Consider the following 17,063-nt stretch of genomic DNA (forward strand, 5'->3'; position numbering starts at 1 on the left):
GTTTTGTCTGAGGTAGAGTTAACCATATGATGGGGCCCTCCTCTCCTGGAGATGGCTGAACACCTGCCTGCCCTTGGGAAGCCATGACATGATTTCTTGTTTTGCTTTGCTTGTGTGTGTGGTTTTTGCTTTCCCTATTAAACTGCCTTTATCTCAACCCACAAGTTTTTTATCATTTGCCCTTTCTGATTCTCTCCATGATCCTGCTGGTGTGGGAGTGAGTAAGAAGTTGTGTAGGGGTTGGCTGCTGGCTGGAGCGAAACCACAACAGAGCACAACTGCTGTAATCTCTGCTTTTAGCTGATGGTTTAAATGCTGCTCCTGGAGTTCCTGTTTCCTTCTGCTGACAATAACGACAGCCTTCAGATACAGAACCCTGCATTCAGCCACCCAAAATTAAGGGGAGTTAAACATGGACCACATTCACTGCTATGCAAGATCTCTTAGGAAGTTTGTAGCTCAGCTGAAATGCAGCCCCTTGTGTCACAACAGTTTCCTCTTTTCTGGCGAGTGATTCCGTGTACAAACTGTTCGCAACTCCTGAAGAGGAGTAGGAAGGTACATCAAAATGTGGAAATATGTTGTGGGCTAACAGTATTGCAGTCAAGTGTTCAGAAATACCCTCATGCTTTTGAGTGTTTGAATTTATTTGTACCTGCAGCATGCACCTGTGATTTTTTGGCACTATCTGTGGGAATCACAAGCTGTTGTAGCAAGGTTTATTTAATGTGCAAATCCTTTGTGCCTTTGTACGTGCCTTTACCTTTATTCCCTTTCCATCCTGCTTAAGCTTTAACAGTAGCAACCTGGCTTCTTACAATGCTACTCAATCTATAAATCCTATTTTCCCCTGTCTGTGATATAGTTAAAAGCAGAAACAAAGAAAATCGACTAGGCAAAGATGAGGAGTTAATGTAAAAGAAGAGCTATCCTAAGTCCTTTTTAATAATTGTCTAGATTCTGATGACATGAAGGGGTCCATTTCACACTACCAAGGTCTATATTATCCCTTGAAAGGTTAAAAAAATTTAAAAACTCTAGCAAGTATGCACTCAGACAGAGAATGGCTTCCATGTCTATCACATGGCTGGAAAGGCCTCTCATATTTTAAAGGGTGTTAGAGTACAATTTGATAGAAAAGCTAAATATAATTATATAATATGTAATTTGAAATATCAACTGCTGAGCACAGATTCCTTATCAACAGAAAATTATCAAAGCCCAATTTTTACAGGCATTAACTTACAGTTTTATCTTTCAACCATATTTTCAGCAATAAAGTCATTTGTTTTATAAATCACCTCTGGAATGATACTATGAGAGATGCCTAAGGTGTGAAAAATGCTTCCAAAATGTACAAAGCAATGAAATCCAGCTCAGCTTCCTGAATTTTACACAGGGCATTTGAGTGTCCACCGAATGCTTGTCTACATGATGAAATACTTTTAACTTGTGGTTGAGCAGGTTTTCTCAGACTGAAGATTCATTCAACATGAGAAATAAGTCCAACTGCCCTCATTTGATATATCTACAAATATATTTCAGACCCTATAAAAGATGGGATTGGGAAAAAGACAGCAACAAATTAACAGAAAGAAAAAATAAAAAGGTCTCCGTTAGTGCATGACGATAAAATGCTTTTGCTTTTTCTTACTCCACACACTTTTAATTTTATATTCATTTAACAAAGTGACAGAGACTTACCGTCATTCTGCCTGCTTACTCAATGCATGTGTTGTATTTCTCCTTTAACCTTTTCCTTGAGAAAGAACGTTAGTAGTCTGTAATTTTCCACTTTAAGTAGGTACCATAGTGATTTGTCATTTTCAATGTATTTATTATACCCTTTGCATTTTATTTCCTTTTCCACAATGGAAATCTTTACCCAATTAAAGAAGGGGACAAAACTTTGCCCTGCTATTTTGTAACATTTTGGAAAATGTGAATGGTCCTGCTTCAGTGCAGCACATATCCATGCTGGCACATGCACATGTTCATGATTTGCTTAAAACAGTGAACAAAACAAAATGCTAAGCACTTTTATTCTAAAATAAAATGAAAAAACACCCAAATTATTTCCATAATTCAAAATATATTTTTTATTTATATAAACAGATTTCAAATTCATTACATTATTAGAGCAAGCTTGATTCTAAAGGGTATAAACTGAGATTATATCCTCAGAGGGTAGCATTGCATCTAACATTTTATGGAAGGCACTATTATTATATTTAGCATTTTAGAAGTATCATATATGACACAACTTTTGGACTATGTGCAGAAGCTTAAAAAAGGTTTGACTTAATGAGAAAATTTTCAGATTTGCAAAATCTGTTTTGGGGGAGGCGGGATGGGGTGTGCAAAGCACTCCATCTGCTCAAATTATGTAATACTTTTTCTTTAACACAAATATTACTTTTGCACTATGAACTGACCAGATTTGGCTTCTTTAGGTATCCTTAATTTTTTTTCTCTCTTTTACTGTCAAAAGCAGAAGCATTAACATCTGCAAAGCAGAGATTAGTGTCATACATCATACTGATTTATTTTTTTTTTAATGCTTGTATTTCTTCAAAAATCTCTCCCTTGTGATGCATAGTATGGAGAAACTGACAAGTCTGCAGGCAGCAAACAACCTTGAAGCACTATCACTGCTGTTCAGAAGTAATTAATGATGATCTCTCTACCCTCACCCTACATGCCCACAGATGCGTGCTTTTGCTCTCCATACTGTGGAGACATGGAGTACTTGTTCTAGAGAGATAATCATCCAGAAGCACATGGAGAATGTCAGTTTGGATCTGCTTCTTAAAACAGTACAGAACTGAACATTTTATGGGTTGGTGGTTTTTTTTGGGTTTTGTTTTTGGTGGCTTTTTTTGGTTTTGGGGTTTTTTTTGTTTGTTTGTTTGGTTTTTTTTTAAATTATGATTGAGATTTATATTCCCATGGATTCAGTCTTAAACTGGAAAGAAAGGAATCTCTTGTATTGCATTAAGATAGTGGTTATATACCTGACTTTTTCAGAAATTAGAACCCTTAAAGTGTTATTAAATTGAAGAATAAGAGTCATATGTAATATGGATTTGATAAAAGTGTTATGACTTCTTTTCAAAGGGCTTCTGGACAAGAACTCTGAGGAGCTTTTTCACAGTTATTGAGTGTTGACAATAAATGATGTAATCGGCCTACTCAGCTACTGGCCAACTCCAAAGTGAGTACGGCCACATTAAACACCATTGATTCGATAATAACATTTTTTTTGGATTAATTCAAAGTAGAAAAATGCCAAAAAAAAGGATATAACAGGGAAGTTAGGATGTGTGACCATAAAGAGGGCTGGGAAGGGGAAGAGACTGGGTTCACTACCAGCACTTATTAAAACAAAAGGCTTTCTGGATCATGGGGGAAAGAACAGACATGATTTTCTGCTCTAAATATTTATTTTTATCTTGCAGAAGTATTAGAAACCATTTATCCTTCATCTCTAAGTGTATGAAAACAAAATTCTTTTGGAAGAATTGGATATTTCTTTTTTGGCTGCCAAAAAATTCTCTGTGTGCCAAACAAATCCATTTAATAGGGAATTTGAGGCTATAACTCCCTAAAATAAGGTGAGAGGTCAGCATTTGTTTTCTTCTAAACTACCTGGTAAGGCAAATGGTGGTGAAGTGGACAGGGTGCATTTATTCCTCACTAGACATCTACCTATCACCAGCTGCTTTGAAAGAATTTCATTGTTTATAATACTTGCACAAACTCCCTCGGTCATATGTTATAAGAACTGCTAAAAATATCCTAAGAAAAAAGGAGCTTTCACCAGTAGAACGTAACTGCCTGTCCAGTTTTTATGTACAGTATCTCCCAAGGGTAAACTAACCTTTCCCTCTATGTAGAGAGGATACACTGCAAAGTACTTTGTGGAAATTTTTGAAAAGATAATGTGAAATTTTAGTGCAAAGAATCATTATCTAGGAAGAGTAGATTAGACACTCAATGAGATAGTCCTATGTTTTTGGTGATGATCCAGACCATGACAATTCACAAGAGTAAATCGTTTTGTATACTTTACTCATTTAAAATGAATGACAGCTAGAAATGTGTAATGGATATTTGGAGCTGAAGGTCAAGTAATATATTATTTTAAAGGCGTGTTCCTTGAGATTTACAATGAAGTGAAGTTTGATGTATGGCCTTGATTCTATTTTAATATACCTGTTTCTATAATGACTACCTGCATTAATTTGCTTTAAGAATGAAAGAAATATACTCCAAGTGGTTTTGATGTGCTAATACTCAATCCTGCTAAAGTACCTTCATCCTTGGTCTATATTAAATGTGTGAGGTTTTTGCTCAGTGATGCCAAGAAATTCTTGGATGTAAAACAGGCAAGGTCTGATGCAGAGAAAGGTGAAAGAGTACTTATCAGTAGATGATGCTATAAAAACCATACTTTTGTTGCCAGGCATCTAATTAAATTACCTTTTATTGCCTTTTTTTTGGATTTATTTCTCTTCTTTAAAGCTTTATCTTGCCTCATAAGCAAGATTTAAGATGTAAGACTAGCTGTCCTTCAGCTGTTCTCCAGCTAAACATTTCCTACAATCACCAGCCTATTAAAGTTTGGAAAAATAAAATGGTGCTTAAATAGAACACAGAGATGGCATGAAATAAAATTAATGATGCAATAAATTAGGATTTTCAAATTAACAGTTTCTAGAAATTTAAGTCTCCTCAAAAACTAGATTTTGGGACAGATACAGACTCTTGATATCTAAAGTATTACTTACATGCATGTGCCCAGGTGACACACAAAAAAAAAAAAACTAGATCAAAACCTGCCTCACAGCTTAGTCTTCAGGGTATCCATACACATCAATACTTTAATCCTTTAAGTTCCTTAGGTATTTATAATTCTTGTGGAGTGCATGTCCAGCTTGCTTGATCTGAGAAACAGCGTCTGACACAGCAGCTTGTATGTGATATACTTGTTATGTCTCTTTCCCAGCTGCAATATCTGTGAAGCTCAATCTGTTTTATGTTCACACCACATTTTATACAACCCATCAACAATCAGATTAACAGAGGATATAGTTGCCATTATCACTTTCATTTAAAAATGTGGGTTGATATCAGTCATACTTTTTATCAAAACCCACTAAATATATCCAGCAGCTTCCAACTGAGCAAGAAAATTTCGTTCAAAAGCATCTATCGTTGTATGAGGCTTCTGCAACCTACATCCAACCTGCTAGGCCCTGCTGCATGAAAAAAGTAAAGTTCAGTGAAAATGTAGAAAACCAGCACTATTAATTGATCTAGAGAGAACATGTAAGTTAGGGAACATTTGCTAAAAATACGACGGAAATTTTTCCCATTAAAATGTTGAAGTGTTTTACACAGAACTGATGTACAGCAGTTGGAAATGTCTGACAGTGATGGTTCTTTAAAGAAAATATTGCCAGCATTATTGGAGGGTGGTTTTAAATACTGCATAACAAAGTAAGGAAAGCATTCTAAATTCAGTCAAAGTAGTAATAGCTGAGAAACAACAGGAGAATGCTGACACTTTGCATGTTTTCTATTGGTTTAACAGAGAATTTCATTTTACTTAATTTGCTTCAGCAGAATCCTACCACCACAAGGGTTCTAGTATGATTGATGTTTTAATAATGCAAAGGTGGCACCTAGTGTAGGCCATTCAATGAGGGACACTAAAATCTCTTTGGATCTGCTCTAATCACTGAGTGCCATGTGGGAGGTTGGCAGCATGGACAGCACTGTCAGTCTTGTGTAGTGTCAAGCCAAGAAGAAATTCAAAAATATACCACAGTCGTGGAAAGAACATTACTAGGGAAAAAAGCAATAACAGGAAATATTTTGCCAGCTCAGGTTGACCAGTCGCAGACTAAAGAAAATGTTTTGGATCAAGAGTCAGAAGAAGAAACATGTACCATGTAAATGTGGATATTTCAAGATGATAAGTTTCATCTTTTTATCTGTTTTCTATAAGCTAGTTGACTGATTTAGGGTTTGAACTGAACACTAAATATCTAGGTATTTCTACACATAGTGTTACCATACTGTCTAGTGATCAGAAAGGGGGTGTTTGCAACTCATCACAGGTGTCTTGTTGAGATATTTACTAAGATATTTCCATGTTGCTTTAATTGCTGCACTGTGCCAGCTTTTGGGTGTCATTAAACCATAAGACTGTTGAAGTAAAAATCAGTACAGGAAATACTAATGCCTTAATTTAATTTAAAAAAGATATTACTTAATTTGGATCATTATAGTCACAGGCAGTATTTTGTGCCATGCAAGCAAGAGCTACATGTGAACTAATTAATACTTTTGGGAATAGTCAGACTCATTTTAGAAGATTGAGCATCATGGTAAAGAAGTAAAATGCCTCTAAAAACTGAAATAACTTCTTCTTTTGGTATAAAATACAGAGAGACCCAATGTGCATGACCCTTCCCAATAAAATTCCATAGTACAGCAAAGAATAGTCAAGTACCATGACACCTGGCTTATTAGCTTTAAATCATAAATTAATCTGTTGGAAAATTAGGAATGTATTATGGGACATATGAGGGATTGCAAAAACCCAGAAGTCCCAAACACAAATCTAAAACCATTCAGTCTGGTGTGTTCCTTGCCTCACTAAATCAGGGAAAATGAGTTTTATGAACAATCCACCAGATGGGAAAATGTTCAAATACTACAAAATGTTGATCAGATTTATTTGAAAAGCAAGCTGTAACCATATGCATATGCAAGGAAGCAAAATGGATTTTCAAATATGCAGTCACTGCTGTCAAGCTTGCAGCTGTATGACTTTAATGCTATATTGCTGTTTCTACTGTAGACTTTCTTGATTTCACTTACCTATTTGCCAGCTAGTATGATTAATATTGATTCAGTATTACAAGCAATTGAATTGGAAAACATAAACAATCTTTTTGCTGGCTTTTCACCAGACAGTACCACATATCTGATTTTTTTTTACAAGAGGGGTGTCTGAGACATATTAATATTGAAGCATCCAAATTATTTGTGCAAAAACAGATCACACAGATATATGGCATTTTTACAACTCTAGGATTTTTCATTTATTAATCTCCCCAGATTACAATAATTTGTATTTATTCTACTGCAGTGACAGAAGTTAATCTACTGGAGTCAGAAGAGAGTATATAAATAGTTATGTCTGCTTGATAATGAGTACACTTTCTAATTTAGTTTTTTTTACATTTTATTTATTCATTAGACTGGAAATCTAAACTAGAGATAAAAGAGATTTAAAAATATGGTTCACTCCTAGGGAAAAAAATCAAGTAATTCCTTAAATTATTGTTTCACAGATACTTCTTTTTTAATATCAAGTGATGAGATGCAATGTAATTTTTATTGTTTTATTTATTCAATTTTAATTTTTATTTTTCATCTTTTTAACTGTGAATTTTCAGAAGTCAGTGTTAATACTAGGTTAGGTAATTAAGCATTCCTTTTCATAATGTATTTTTAAATGGTAGTGGTTTGGGTTATTCAAAAAATCAAGTGATTTAAAAATATGTCCAATTAAGACCAAAATTACCAGCAACTGAGGAAAGGCTGGATATCATAAAACAATTGTGTTCATGCAAGGTGAGCCATTTGAATTTTCTTGCAGCTTTGTCTGCTCTCTTTGAGTTTGTGTTAGATGCAGTGAATACAGAATATAAAATCATTTTTCTGAACTGTTAGAGTATTAGGTTTACAAGGTACTTAACCAGTTACAGTTCTTTTGTTAACAGTCATTGCCAGTCATTGCCAATGTTTTGGGGTTTTTTTGTTGGGTGGTTTTGTTTTTTTGTTTTTTTTTTTGTTTTTTTTTTTTTTTTTTGTTTTGTTTTGTTTTTTTTTTTTGGTTTGGGTTTTTTTTACTTTTTACCATTTATTACGCTTCTAGTAGTTTCCTACACCCCTTACTTTGTTGAATCACAGTTGTGTTGTTGCACTGTGTTGGACTGGATTTTTAAACGCCAGCAACCTCTGTCTAGTGGCTTGGAAAGGACACAATTCCTTCTGGTATGGGTCTTCCATGTTGGGTCTGCATTGGTTCTGTCCCAGATTGCAGTGCTGACCTTGAGCAGGATCTGGACTCCTTCAGCAACAAGCTCAGTCCTCAGGCATGCTGGGCCTGTTGGCAGCTCCTTTGCATTATGGGAGACGGATGGTGCCCGATCACGGTTCTTATTGAGTTCTCCTCCACCATCTGTCTCAGGATATTCAAGATACAGTCCAACAAGTAAATTCCTCTTCTGGCCAACTACTAGGGAAGTGGTTTTGATTAGTGGTTTGAAACAAACAGGGAGGAAAAAGAAACATAAAAATGACCAAATAGTATAGTTTAAATTTTTTGTTCTTTCTCTCTCTCTCTTTCATTCTTACGATTATTTTTTTCAGTTTTATATTTTATTTTTATTTCATTTACTTCTATAATTTTCTTTAGATGTAAGTTCACTGGAAAATAACCCCTGTTAAATTCTGTGAACCATCTAGCAAAAGGTGGCATTTTAATTAGCCAGAATATTTTGGAACTGTCAAAATAAATTTTAAATACTGCCAGGTAGAGGTGGAAGAGATCCTGGTGTCTTATCCACTGGGTTTTGAACTTAAATGTAATGCTACTGGATGTAGCATTATTCCTTTTTAAGATGAAAAATGCATAGAGTTTAATCAACCCAAGAACCAAAAGAACAAGTTGAAGTAAAAGGTGTCAGGTATGTCAGAAGTATCTCTACGATGTGGAAAAAAAGAATAAAAAAAAGTTCAGGTATTCTAATAAAATATACAATATGATAAATTTCACTTTGTCTTAAAAAAGATCAGGTGTGAAGCAGAGATTTTGAAATGAATGGCTGTACTATGTGCCAAGATAACATTAAGCTAAATTTCTTATTTTCAGTCAGAAGACATAATTATTCAAATTTATCCTTCCCATGGCTGAGAAACCTCATCTTTCTCTCTCCTTCCAAAATCCCTGCCTTCACACATGAGGGTTGCTGGGAGAGGTTTTTCCCTCTCTCTTTCAGTTAGAGAAAGGGGGGTTGTTCCTTGTTCACTGTCCCCTCTCAACAGACCAGTGATCCATGCCAGGGTGCAGAAACACAGACTTGAAATCTCAAATGAGATGATTTCACCATTTCTCTTGACCCATGCTGGCAGTCTTGCCAAACAGCTCTACAGCAAAAGAGCTGTACATTTCTACCAGATTCTGCACTTTTTCACTAATTCATGGCACTCTCTGTGTGGAGCCCTTGCTGCAATTACCATTCTGTTGATGAATATAAGCAAACTCTTCACTCACTTCTAAGGAGAATTTACTTTAAAGATCAACAAAAACTCTGTTGTAAAGCTAGAAGTGGCTCAAGGTGATTAACTTCCTTGTGTAGTCCCAGCTGCTTTCAGATGCATTCTGCTGAGTTATCACAGAGAACCTGAGGTTCTTGGGAATGCTTTATTTCATAAGAGTTTCTCACTGGGTGTTCATAACTAAGAGGTGTTGCTTTATTGTTTTGCTTAGATTCTTCTAAGAGAGTTGACTTCTAAAAGTAGAATTCATTTTACAACAGGCAAATTATGAGTGCAATAACATACACTTTGAATTTTCAGAGCAGAGATAAATTCCAAGAGTTAGTCATGACAATCATCTTATACCAAGGATTAGCATATAGAATCACAGAATCATTAAGATTGGACAAGATCTCCAAGATCATTGAGCCCAACCTTTGACCAAATCCCATCATGCCAACTAAAACACAGCACAAAATGCTGATAAATATATGAATATCACCAGTTCCAGTGGTATTCATATATTTTCCATGAATTTTGAAACTCCTAAATCATATTTGTAAGAGGAAGTATTTGTTAGAATTAACTCTAAGTTAGAATATGTTAATGAAAAAGAAATGGTTGAAAAGTCTACCTTAAACATTTAGATTCTGAGGGGGGGAAAGGCCTTTCCTTCTCCACATTTTTTAATGTCTTTTCTTTAAAATGCTTTTTAAATTTCTCAGAATATCAACTATATTTTCTCTGAGGAAAAAAAAGGAAAAAAAGGATGTTCTTCATATCAGAGACATAACTCAGATGCATCTTTTTCCATGGATTTCATTACATGTTTCAATGTCATGATATGTGCACTAATTTATTCAACAAAACAGTGCTGCTAGTTTCATATCCATGGACACATTGCAGAGGGATGATACTGAAAGCTTTAAAGGCAAATTATTACATAGTGGGAAGATCAGCAGTGAAAGCAAGTGTTTGTTTAAAATTATAGTGGGTAGGACAATTTTTAATCTCTCTCTGATATGTTTGCGTTCCCTGCCAGATTAAAGCCAGATTTCCATACTGTTACCTACTTAGCTTCTAGAGTTGGTACAAGAACCTCTTCAGTTTTAAGGCGAACACATATACTCAGATAATTGTAAAATATGAGCCCCTGAGCATGACATCAGTGTCTCCTATTTAGTTTCTCCAGTTTGATTATATTTTACATTAGGCACTTGGGGCATAGCACAGAAAGCCAGTTTGTTACAGCATATGCAAAATGGAAGAAGGGAGATGTGTGAGAAGCCAGAACTCCAGGTTACACTCTGACTGCTTTTTCTGTCACCATTAAATAAAGAAGAGTGACATACTGTCATTCTCCAGGTAGAAATGAATACAGCCTGTGAAATGGGCTTATTGCTGTTGAAGTGTATGTGGAACCTTGATGGAATTTTTTGGAAAAACATAGGGTCATGATGCTCTGGTCATACTGACGGAAGCCAGAGATATTGAGACACATTTATTTATTTATTTATTTGTTTGTTTGTTTATTTATTTATTTATTTATTTTCTATCTAATTTTTCTTGTAAGGTCAATCCCCTTGATATTACTCTTCCATCTGGTCGTATGTCTGCCTCATTCCCTGGCTCTCCACTAAGGCAGCTGTTGGCAAGTCTAACATGACAAAAACCCCCTTAAGTCATCAAACTCCCAAACTTGCATTCTGGAATACATAAAAAAAGCAGAGATTGGTGGCAACACCGACTTCTGTTTTCCAAGGAGGAAAGTAGGTTGACAACAAAGTTCATTCATATCTGCCTTTAAAGGTTTGGATATTTTTTGTTTTATTAAGTAATCAACATTTCAAGCCTCTGAAGTCCCAAGCTGAAAGACTGATTAGATATTAACCTGACTGCACAGTTTGCTCTAATTTAGATTTATGACTATGTCAGTTTAAGGAATGAATCTCTCATATCAGACACAGAAGAATTCGTTTTGTTGTTCCTATGGAATACAATGTTTCATTCACTGGCAAAATTCCCAGACCTTCAACATGATGGGAATAAATTATGTATGTTTACATGGCATATTTGTGAATTCTTAATTAGGGAATCATAACTGAGCTCTGAAAAGATACATTTTATGCCAGGGAGAAAAAGAATAAATTCATTAGCACCTATAAATGCTACATTTAGCAGGATTGATAGATTTGTGCTTTCTTTTAATTTTCTTCTATTGTGTTAGAAAGCCCTTTAAGCTTTGAGCATTAAATAGAAGCGAAGAGTTAATAAGTTCTGGTTTCTTTAGAAACAAACTTTTCATTTTGAGAATATTACTCCATCTTATCTAAGTATGTTAAAGCGAAAAAGCAAAACCATGAACAAACAGAAAATCCCAACAACAACAAAAAGAAATAAAAATAACACTGTTCTGGTCAAAGCTAAGGCTGAATATTTTTGCCCTCTTAGGATTCCTGTTATACTACACAAACAATTAATTTAGTGAACTCTTCTTATAGCTCTCATGAGTGTTATTTCTGATGTTTCAGAAAGAGAAGAAAAATATTTCACTGTATTCTGCTATGGAGTGCCACTTAATTATCTTTAAATTTCTGTTATATTTAACACCATCAAAAGAAAAATGTTCTTCATAGTTTCAACTTAGTGAAAGAATCTGAACTTAAGTATGGGAGAATTTAAATACCTATTGACAGTTGTAATTTTAATGCATCTTAGGTTGTGCATATTTTGGCAGTAGATATTTGTGGATTCATGTGTATATATGCACTTATAAAGGTATAAAAGAATATAAAAAGAAGACTGAAACATAAAAGAAGAACTGATGTTATTATCAGGATACTGCCAAAAAAATGAATTTACCTAGTCACTTTATACTAGAAAAATGGGGGAAAATAGGCTACTACCTTTTGAAGGCCTTATCGCTGTCACCTTCTTGCTTCTTTTCAGGTTCAGTCCAAGATGGAACATGACTAATCTGAGAATTTGAGCACCTCAGGCAAAATCTGGGTTGAGAGTTGCCCTAAGGGTCCATGAACAGATGAGATGTCTGCTATGTCTTTAAGTGTGAGTAAAAGATATGTAAGTGGAGAGTTATATACGGTGCACCAAGATGTAACCTACACCTCGCTAAAACAGTTACTGCAGTTTTATTGTGCAGCTGCAGAGTGTCACCTTTAGGAGTGAGTCACAAGGGAAGATGGGGATGAGTTGATAAAATTCCTGGTGGAGATTGATTCCTTGATCCCCAAGGCAAGAGCCAAACCTGGAGTAGACACCCTTCAGGCCAGACACAAGCATCAAGCCTTAGATTGCTGTAGAAGACTTGTCCCAGTCCCTTCCAGCCATGAGTCCAGACTGTCCAACTCAGCCCTGGCCATAATGCTTGGCTGAGCCGCAGGACAGGGTACCTACTTCCTCCAGAGATAAATTATTTCCCAGAAAATAACCTAAATATCAGCCCTGGCTGGCCTGGAAAAATGCTTTCCAGATGCCCTATGACAACAGCTCTAAAATTTTGTTTCTCTCAGCTTTAATTCAAATATAACTCACAGTCAAGGAATGTATCTCCTTACCACTAGAAATCCTCAGCACTGAGAATTTTTATACTCCTTAATTTCCCTTGAGCGTCTGTTTACAGCTCTACTGTGGTTTTGCCCTGGGCTTTCTTGTCTCTCAAATCTAATTCTAGTCAAATCCATGCACAGAGGAAAATTTAGGTGTTAAAATTTGGAAAAAACAGGTAAAGTGGTCACTATCTCTTAGAGGACATTATAGTTGTTGTCTTCCCCTTTCTATCCTCATTACAAGTAACAACATGTTTTCTTTTTTTCCTGCAAGACTGATATTATTCAGTGAGAACCCACTTCAGGCTTCTCTGCAGACCACAAGTAAACCACAAATAAACAGTTTTTTCTAAGTGTTTGAAGAAAAATATATGTATATGGAAATATGCTATTGTTGCATTTCACTCTATTGCAAATGTAGGTCATGGTATGTCTTAATAAGATGGAACAAAAAAAAAATATTTTCAAAATGTAAATGATTGTGATGAAGCCCACTGTCCCTAAAGTAAAAGAAAGCTTTGTTGATTGATATTTCAAAGTACAAGTGTGCTGGACTGTTACTTATTTGGGAAACTGAGATATTTGATGTGTAGAGAAAACATGTGCATGGAAAAAATTGCTTTGTCTTTTAATCTTCATTTATACTTTAGAATACCAAATATAATCCTAATATTAATAGAGTAAAGGTGTCTGACCAGCAAAGTACAGGGAGATAAATGTGTGCAATTCAATACCATTCATGTAAATTACAGAAAAATTAAAGAACACACAAAAAAATTGAGATGTTTTAAGGACAGACAAATGAAAAATTACCAAGAAAAATGTACTTAAATCTTCACAAAATGGTGATTTAGAGTGATATATCGTGTCCGTGTATTAGGAAGGTGTAAATATCAAATGAAAGCATGGATTTGTGTTAAGAATCACAAAAGAATTAAGTGCTAGAACAGAAGTGATATAAGTGAAGAATGAAGTGATGGAACAGAAGTAAAATTAGGCTAAACATTCAAAGAAAAGCTATAAAGCACAGTGCTCTGAAAGATGCAGTGAAACTTGTTCAAAATGAAACTTTGGAATTAGAGGAAAACTTGGAAGTTAAATTGTAGGGAACTCTCTTCTGTTGCAGAGGATTGGGCTAGACTGTTATTACTGTTTTTCAAGAGTTTTTGAACAAACAACTCTTTTGGGAAATCAAAAGCAAAATTGAAACCAGGCATTAAAGAGAAATTGTAAAAAGAATGAAAAGGACAAGGCAATATCCCTTTGTGAATCTATATGTGTTCAACGAAGTCGCATGTAGCAGAAAATGCATAGAAAACAAATAAAAAAGCTTTCAGCAATAATGAGGAAATAGATAATTCACACTGTATTAAAACACTAATTTATTGGAGCAATGGATAATGGACAGGATAAATTCATGGTGGGCTTGCTTTTAGCTTTACACTGAGACATTTTAGCTTGCACAGGGCTTAGTTCATGCAGTTCCACAATCTCTGCTAGAGCTGCTCTCACTTGGAAAACATAATCTATTCACTCCCCTTACAAACTATCCATGTAATAATTATTCTGTATAATAAAAATCCACCTTCTAAAACCTGTTACATTTGCACAAACACATAGCCACTGGCTCACCTTTTAGATGTGCTAGCAACTTCTTATTGTTACGTCCTTTTCTTCCCCATCCCAAATAATTAATTAAAAATATAAATAATATTTAAAATATATAAAATTCTCTTTCTATTCTTTGAATTTCAGCTAAAGGGCACAAGAGTGAACACTACTTAGCAAATATCTAGATGGGAGTTTGCAAAGATAGCCAAGCTAAGAAGTTACATCACTAAAACTATCACAGTGGTGTACCAGAACACATCAGGATGGCATTTGCTAACTTACTGATTTGTACAGTAAGTACCAGGAAACAAAACAAAACAACAACATTCATAATATGGCTGGATTTTGTGGTGCCTTTTTTTTTTTTTTTTTTTTTTTTTTTTTTTTTTTTTTTTTAGAGTATGGTAAATACTCAAAGTCAGAATGAAGAACTGGATAAAATATTTTCCTTTTGAAAATTTTGGCTCATGTGCCAAACTCTCAGAGACATTAATTTGTCTTTGTTTTCGGTCACAGAGCTCACCTGTGGCTGCTGCTTCTACAAACAGAATTGGGGCAGAGCTGGGAACTGCAATTAAATGTTGCAAGTGACTTTCCTTTGAAGACCCTGAGCACAACTTCCATTCATGGATATTGAGTTAGGTCTCACAGCTTATAAATCTCTGTTCTATGTGCATGGATAAGTCCAGTGCTGCAGACATTTTGTATGATGCTCTAGGTAAGAGCCGTCCTAGTTTTGAGGAGTTGCCTGTGTTTGTTTGGGTTCTTTCAAGCTGTGAACTAGGTCACAGATCCTGTGGGACCACTGTGTAAGGTAGCAATGGTCAGAAACCAGGACATGGTGGAGACAGTGAAAAATGGCCCAATGCATTAAAAAACTAAAAAACACATGCAGAAACAATTTACCTCAGTAATTCTTACATCAAGATGTGTGAAAACAACTGGGTTAAGGGATCTACTGATTATTTTGGATGCTATGATATTGTGATTTATTTCTGGAACATGTTCAATTATTCATCATTGATGTGAACTCCAATTTTAAAAGTGATGAATCATTGAGAAACAAAGTCATATTGACTTTGAATTAAACTTAAAAAAATAATTTAGGTACTCGAAAAATTGACAAAAGTTTTGTAATGGTTTAACATCAGGTATTCATTACTGTTTTCTTTATGGTTTTTTTGTTTGTATTGATGCTTTAATGTTTGTGAATTTTATTATGCCTTGTAACTTTGTTCCTACTGTAAAACGTCAATAGCACAATTTTTAAAGATGCAAAAATAAACATGTCAAATTTTTAGAGTCCTGGACTTTTATGAAATATAAAATAAATTTAAAAATTACTAGAAAGATGTAGCTCAGTTTTTCTGTACTAAATCATCCTCTTTGCTATGCAAGGAATAAAGTTTATGTAAAATGTGTTCTACTGCTGTTACTGTATATCTTTCTATATTATATCTGTCACCCAGGCTGGTATGGATTAATCGGTGCAAAGCATCAATCTCAGTGTTAAATCATAGAATCATAGAATGGTTTAGGTTCAAAATGACTTTAAAGATTATCAAGTTCCAATGTCCCTGGCACAGGCAGGGACACCTTTCATAACCAAGTTTGACCAGATTGCCCAAAGCCCTATCCAAAATGACCTTGAACATTTCCAGGGATGGGCCAGCAACAACTTCCCTGGGCAGTATGTTCCAGTGATTCACCCACCCTCACAATAAAATATTTCTTCCTAATATCTGAACTAAACCTACTCTCAGTATAAAGCTCTCACCTCTTGACCTGTCACTACATGACTTTGTAAAAGTCCCTCTCTAGCTTTCCTGTTGGTTTTCTTTCAGGTGCAGGGAGGCTATTAAAGACCCCCTTGGACTCTTCTGGTTGAACAGCCCCAGCTCTCTCAGCCTGTCTACACAGGAGAGGTGGTCCTTCCATCTGCTAAACTTCGTGGCTTTTCTCTGGACTTTCTCTGCATGATCCAATTGGTTGTGAAGTCTGTTGTAGATGCAATCATCTTTAACTGGTGGTGTTTACTATTTCATGTTGAGTATTTTATAAAGTGATATAAAAGCACATTCTTCATTCTTCTACTACTTTCATGTTTTGCTTCCTAAAAGGACTAAGTCCTCTTTCCCTTGAACCCTGCAAAATTGTAACAATCAACCTCAATGAGGTCTGAATAACTAAGTGCATGGAAAAATCTTACATAATTGAAGAGAAGCAATAACTGAAGGCATAAAAATTGCTTTCCTACACATAAAAAATAATAAATAAAAAAATTAATGGGGTTTTAGTTACAAATGTTTTGAGCTTGCTGTCAATGGAATGGTATAATGAATTCTTATCCAAAAGTTTCAAAAGTTTTTTTATAACCTACTTAGGTTACCTTTTTTTTAAATAATAAAAATTAAAATGTTGACATTCATCACTGATCTATTTAGGGCATTATTTTAGTTATAATTTAATTACTTAACATTCTTTCTCCATACATTTTTTTGCGGCAGAAAATTTGCCAGGTTGAAATGTGAAACCTCAGATGATAGC

The sequence above is a fragment of the Chamaea fasciata genome, unplaced genomic scaffold (genome assembly GCF_029207755.1).
Source record: "Chamaea fasciata isolate MVZ Bird 193981 ecotype frontalis unplaced genomic scaffold, bChaFas1.0.hap1 SCAF_1, whole genome shotgun sequence".
Taxonomy (NCBI): domain Eukaryota; kingdom Metazoa; phylum Chordata; class Aves; order Passeriformes; family Sylviidae; genus Chamaea; species Chamaea fasciata.